The following is a 6,671-nucleotide window of genomic DNA, read 5'->3' as shown; positions in this document are numbered from 1 at the left end:
GGCAATACTAATTGTTGACAAAAATATGAAGCAATGGAACACCACCCAGCTGGTGGGGGTGTAAACTATTTGTAGTGTATTGTGGTGTAGTGTAGTGTTGAACACACTGTTAGTGCCTTGCCTGTATCTCTCAGCATTCACTGCGGGCATGTACACTAGCCTGACAGTTTCCAACAGCACATACCCATAACTCTTATCTGGGGAGTTCCCTTGGGTGCCAGAAGTTGTTTGGATGGCACATGAGACTTCCTGCCAAAAGAGCTGGGGAGTTAAGATCCCCTGGGAGATGGCCTCAATACATGACTGTTGGAGTTAATAGATAAATATCCCGGTTCCTCACTCCTCAACCGAGATAACTCCGGGTCATCCTACATTAACTCCCAGAGTTTCATAGTTAGGACTGAGGCTCTGTTGTCTGCAGCAGGAATCTGCTTCATAATTCTAGAGTTATTCCAAACTCAATTCTGCCAGCAGTCCAAGGAGTTTCACTGATTCTGGACCAGTTTCTGATGTGACTTTGTTGGCTTAATATTCCTGTACCATATAGTATTAATCCAGACCCCACATCTGTACATGACACAGGCCCGGGGCTTTAATTTCTCATGGACAACTTGCCCCCTCCCCAGCTAAAGCACTGGACAAAGAGCAGGCTTCTTTTCCTTTCAATCTAGTGAACATAGTTTTTTAGATCTCATCCTATGAATAAGGCAGATCTTCCAGCTGAGGATTCAATACAAGGAATTCATTTCCAGCCTCCCACAGGCCCAACTTCATGTGTTTTGTTCCAGCCTCTGGACTTTAGAGCCCATATCTGATCTGAAACTCATTTGGGCAGTAGTTCATTCCTGAGTACTCTTTTGGTTTTGATTTGTCTCTTCATTTTTGCTATATGGAGTTTTTCCTTTCTTTTTTGAGCTCAGCTATGACAACAGATACTGCTGGCCCACATCTCAGCACTAACTCTACACAAGCAAAGCTATTACCTATTACCCCGACTTCTGACTGTCTGCCCGAGAGCCTTATATTGGATGTGAGCACACACTCAGCTTTCAGATGGGGCAAACAAAAATGCCAGAAAATTAATGCTCTCCAGGTGCACCTCTCAACCAATGAGAGATGGGGATTTGGTAGATAAATACCCTAGTTTCCTTACCCCTCAGTTGGGACAACTCAGACATGTTCTGTTATGCTGTAGGTGCTCACAGTGGTGACTTTTTCAATAATACACTCATTAAGGGCCTTATTTCATTTCTTATGTCTTCATTTCTACTACCAGTGCTTCCTGGGATTACTGTATATATAAACTATGGCAGTCATGACTGATTCAGGGACTTCTTCTGGGGCATAGACAACATCAACTAAAGCTATGGTTGTATGTATGAACTGTGACCCAGCAATTCCACTCCTGAATATATATATATATAATGGAAATATGTACAAATATATGCTAAATAACATGTACCAAAAAACATCTGTAGACACACATTCATAATACTCCAACCTGAAAATAACCCATATGTCCATCAACCATGAGATGGATAAATAGATGGTACTATATTCATAAAATGGAATATTACACATCAAAGTGAATGAATGAACTGTCACTAAACATAACAACATGGATGAATCTTGCAAACATAATGTTGAGCTTAAGAAGCCAGACACAAAAACATATGGCCTGTTTAATTCACTGGATTCCTACCTCATAGTATTGGTGCTATATTGTTATTGAGGGCAATAACATGCAACTCAGAGTAAAAACTAATAAATGAAAAATGAAATGTCTTATACTATAATTTGAAAAAATAAGGAAAAGCTAATTTGAGTTTTCTTCTCCTAAAACATGATCTAAATTGTTAGGTGATCATGTATATGAAAATATTTATTATTTTACAGTATGAGGCTTAAAACTCCATAATATTCCCTTATTCATTGATGTGCTTTATAATGTTCACAACTTAGTGGACTTTTTTCCTCAGCATCTGATTATTTATATGCACACAATGACATCCATAGTATGTATGTGACTCTCATTTTAATTGATGCAATTAAAAATAATATGGCACAGATTTTTCAAGTTTAACAAGCAGAAATTAATAAATGGATGGATCACATTTTAAGTCATCAACATATCAAAAAGCAGGCAGGCAATTGCAGGTGACTTTTGGTTGAGATAATTGGTTTGCTGCTCCAAATTGAACCCTTTGGGGTCAACAATTTCTTCAGTAACCCTATTAGCATATTTTAATACCTGTTGAATCCAGAGACTCACTAATATGCTTAGTAAATGGAATTGTTATTTACAGTTATTAGCATATTCAATCTCCATCCTAGCTACAAGACTCTGAAAGCATTATTAAAATCCCATTGCAGTAACAGAATCTCTGTGAGTGTTTAAGATCATTCTGCCATAGAGCAAACAGGAAAATATAATTTTTCCTTTTGGAGAGAACTTTTTCCTTTTAGCCATGGGCTCCTCATGTGGGCTTCTTGAGAGGCAGAAATGTGGGTTCTGAAATCACATTGCATGGCTTTGAATTCTGGCTCCATTACTTAGTAGAAGGGTAGCCCTGGGCTAGTTATTAACCTTTGGGCCTCATGCATCTGTAAACTCAGAATAATAACCATACAAGTTATCATAGGATTTAAATAAATGCAATGCTCTTTGAACTGTACCTGGCCTAAAATTAGGTACTTGGATTTATTTAACAAATATTTATTCAGCACTTACTATGTTCTAGGGAATATCTAGGCACTTAGATATGTCAGTAAATAAAACAAATATTCCTGCCCTCATGGAGTTTACTTATACTTCATCCAAAGAGACAAATAATAAACATAGTAAGTAAGTCATGTATATAGTATGTTAGAAGATGATGAGAACTATGGGAAAAGGCACATGCAGCGTAGGGTCAGTGAGATCGGGGTCCCAGAGGGACCAGCTTGCGGTAAATAAAGTGGTCAAGATGGTTCTCACTGAGAAGGTGAAATATGAACAAAGGCTTGAAGGAGGCAAGGGGGTTTAGCTAGTGGATATCTGGGAAAAAGAGTTTCAGGAACAGGAAACAGCTGTGTCAAATAGACTTGGTGTATTCAAAGAACAACAAGGAGGCCAGTGTGGTTGGGCAGATTGCCTGAGGGGTTGTAGTAGCAGGAGTAAGGGGATGGATCTTCTAGGTCATTTCAGGCCACTAGAAGGACTTTGGCTTTACTCTGGGTTAAATTATTGTTGTTGTTACCTATTATTACTCTTCCCAAGATAGGACATTTTTGCTGTAGATGTAGATGCTGTCACCCACATGACAGTGAAAGATATGAGATGGCCATGGCTTCCTTTAAGATTCCAGGACTTGCCAAGATTGCCAGGGATAAAAGTCATTAGTTGTTTGGCCAATCAAGGTAGTATTAGATCCAGCCTATGTGGATGTGTGTCCCAGCCTATGTGGACAGTGCAGCATCAGCACTGTCACTTAGGAGTGAAGCAATGGTGGTGGATATTGGCTGAATTGATCTCTCTTCAGAAGCACATCTATGTGAGTGTCAGGAGGCCAGTCACCAGCCCTGTGACTAGCAGTAATTCAAAGAAGAAGATCCTCTAGGCACTTCCACACCTCATCAAGCCACTTCCTTAGGCCACATTACAGTAGGAATAGGAAATCCACTTAAATGAGGAAGAATGTGTGAGAAAAAGGAAGAAAATTCTTTGGTTCTGTCTCCTCTCTGTGTGTTCCAAATCCCTGTCCTATCTTTCCAAAGCCTATTCCCAGCATACATATTGTATACATGGGTTGCATATATGTGTGCAATTTGGCATGTGTCTGCGTGCTCGTATGAGTTTTAAGTAATGCCCACTGCTGGCGCTATGATGTCTTTGGTCAGTTATAAGTGAAATATATTATCAGTGGTTTCAGCAAATTATAGGAATAAGTTAGCCAAGGAGTTCACAGGAGTCTCCAGAGGGCATAGAGAAATTTAATTGCCTCTCCTTGCCTGTGCCTGGCTTTTGGAGAATAACCTCAGCTGCTTTTTGAACAAGAAGCATTCCTCACTTCATGATTCTCCAGGTAACTGGCCAGTTTCCACTGCTGAATTGATTTTGTTCCAAATTTTCTGTGCATATTAAATGGAATGTGGTGACTCATTGTCTCCCAAGTTCTTCGAGGTTCATAACCAAGATAGATTCTTCAGTTCAAATCAATGTGATCCTATTCCCTGTCTCTCCATGCTCATGGCAACATTGTCTTTTTGTGCCTTAGGGGCCACACATCTGGAAAACTGCAATCTTCCTCTTAGCCCTTCCTGCTTACATCCTTCCCTCCTTCAAAAAGTTGTGAAGAGTTTGCCAAATGTGCATGAATGCAAGCACTGAAACGTTTTGTTGTCTCAGCCATTTACAAATAATTTAACAGCCTACAAATTATTTAAAAGCAATCTAGCCAGAGTTCTCAGAACCCCCAATCATATTTTAGCACTTACTGCTATGACAATCTTTGGGCATATTTTTCCACTCCTCCAGGCACTTCATTGACTTTTTTTTCTATTGTCTCCTACATCAAATTTGTATTTGCCCACCCAAAATTCTGTGAGAAAACATGATCTTTCTTCTGGCTTTCCTGTTCCAACCAACAGAAAGGAAGAAAGCTTTCTTTTTTTTTTTTTTTTTTTCAGTTTTTTCATCTTTTTCTTGGCTATTCCCTCTCCCCCATAGTTACTGAGCATCCACTGTGTGCCAGGTGTTCTCCCTTTGCAAGTCTTCAGGGTAGGCATTATCAACCTTTGGGTACCAGTGAGGAAGCCAAAGCGTGAAGCAGACAAGTTATCAGCTCAAGGCCACACAATACCAAGTCCAAGGGCTAGGATTTGAATCTAGATCTTCTGCTCCATGCCCCAAGCCATTCCTTGCCTTGCCTTTTCCACCAGATGGCTCCTTATTCTCAGAATAGCCTCTATCATATATCCATCGGATGCCTCATTTGCTTTGCCTAGATCTCTAGACTTGATTCTTCTGGAGTCTACTCTAGCCTATCCCAACCATATTTGCAAGTGGAATAATGAAGAGTGCTTATGCAGCCTCACAGATGCAACACCAATCAACCCCCTTCTAGGGAAAGTTCTGATATATCTTGATGTGGCTATGCAGCTACTGTTTAGTAAAGAGGGCACTTAGCCCGGTTAGATCTCAAGGACCGGATATCTCCTTCACATCAGGACAGAATTAACTTTACATCCTGTGGAGCGCCCAAGAAAGACAAGTCTTCCTTTATCCTAAGCCAGGGTCTTTGTATGTTAACAGTGCTGAAGGTCATGAGCGAAGGAGGCTGGCATTTACACCTCTGGGAGGTTGACAGCAATGCTTTTCATTTATTTGTTTGTTTGTTTATTTGTTTATTTATTTATGACAGCAATGTCTTTAAATGAAGGAAATCCCGGGAGCCAGAAATCTAATTTCTCATCTTCTAAAAATGCCAAAGCACTCCCCTTTTAAAATTACTTAAGTTTCAGTGGGAGCTTGTCTTTTTGTGGAGTGTATGTGTATATGTATGTGTGTTGGTATGTGTGTGAATGTATGAGGGAAAGACTGTCTGGGTGGTGTCTACAGAAGTAGCTCTAACCCCCAGAGAGTGGGAATTTGTGCAAATCCAACAATTGAGAAACTCAGAGCAGACCTGCAGCCTATCTCTGTACCCATGCTCTTCATTTTCTGTTGACTCAAGGATTAAGACCCTCGTTTCCAAGGCTCCCTTCCTTCCCATGCTCCTTGCCTCTACTTGATTGACCCACCACCCTTTCTCTCTCTAGCACCATCATTTTCTCTCTCTCTTCCTTGTACACGTCATCCTTATCTTGAAAATGCTTTTATTTGTGATGCTGCCACCTTCACATTCTCTCTAGTTATATTCACAAACTTAAAAAGAAAGCTGTATACAGTTCATAACACCTGTCTTCTTCCTCTCTTCAGATAAAATTGCTCTCTTAAAGACTGTCATAACCTCTTAGTCACCCCACCTGATGGTTTCTGCTCATTCTTTCTGGACTTGCTGCAGCTTCAGTACCTTGACAAGGCTCTTGCCCTTGCTTTGAGAATCTCTTCCTCCTTACCTTCCAACACTCCCCTTCCCCACCTCCGATCCATCTGTGTCCCTCTTCCATTCCCTAAAACTTGGACTTTACGTGAATCTCTCTCCAAGAGACTGATTCCTTCTCAAGAACTCAAAGTAGGATTGCTATGCAGATGGCTTTGAAATTTACATGCCTAGTTCTATCCTTTCTCTTGACTCCAGCCCTATATGTATAACTATTAAATATTTACACCTAGATGTCACATGATCACCCTAAACCAAATGTCAGAACAAAGACATTTTCTCCAGAGTTAGTCCTTCCTGATGTCCTTGTATTTGGTAATAGCACAATATCCTGTATGTTTAAGACCCAGACCTCTGGTGTTTTTCCTTATTCTTCAGATGAGGTAGATTTTCCTCCCTGTGACATCTTTTCTATGAATACTTTTCTTTCTATTCTCACTCATGTCTCCTAGTTCTTTCTTGATCTGTCAATAATCTATTTTTCTTTTAGTGCTAAATTCTCTGTACTCTAGGTACAATTTCTGCCCACTTTCTTTGCATGTTGTTACCAAACTAATTTTCGTGAAAGGCTTCCACTCAACTCTTCAA

This window comes from Phoca vitulina, unplaced genomic scaffold (assembly GCF_004348235.1).
Source record: "Phoca vitulina isolate PV1807 unplaced genomic scaffold, GSC_HSeal_1.0 scaffold11, whole genome shotgun sequence".
Classification (NCBI taxonomy): Eukaryota; Metazoa; Chordata; class Mammalia; order Carnivora; family Phocidae; genus Phoca; species Phoca vitulina.
Note: the sequence above shows the minus strand (reverse complement) of the source record.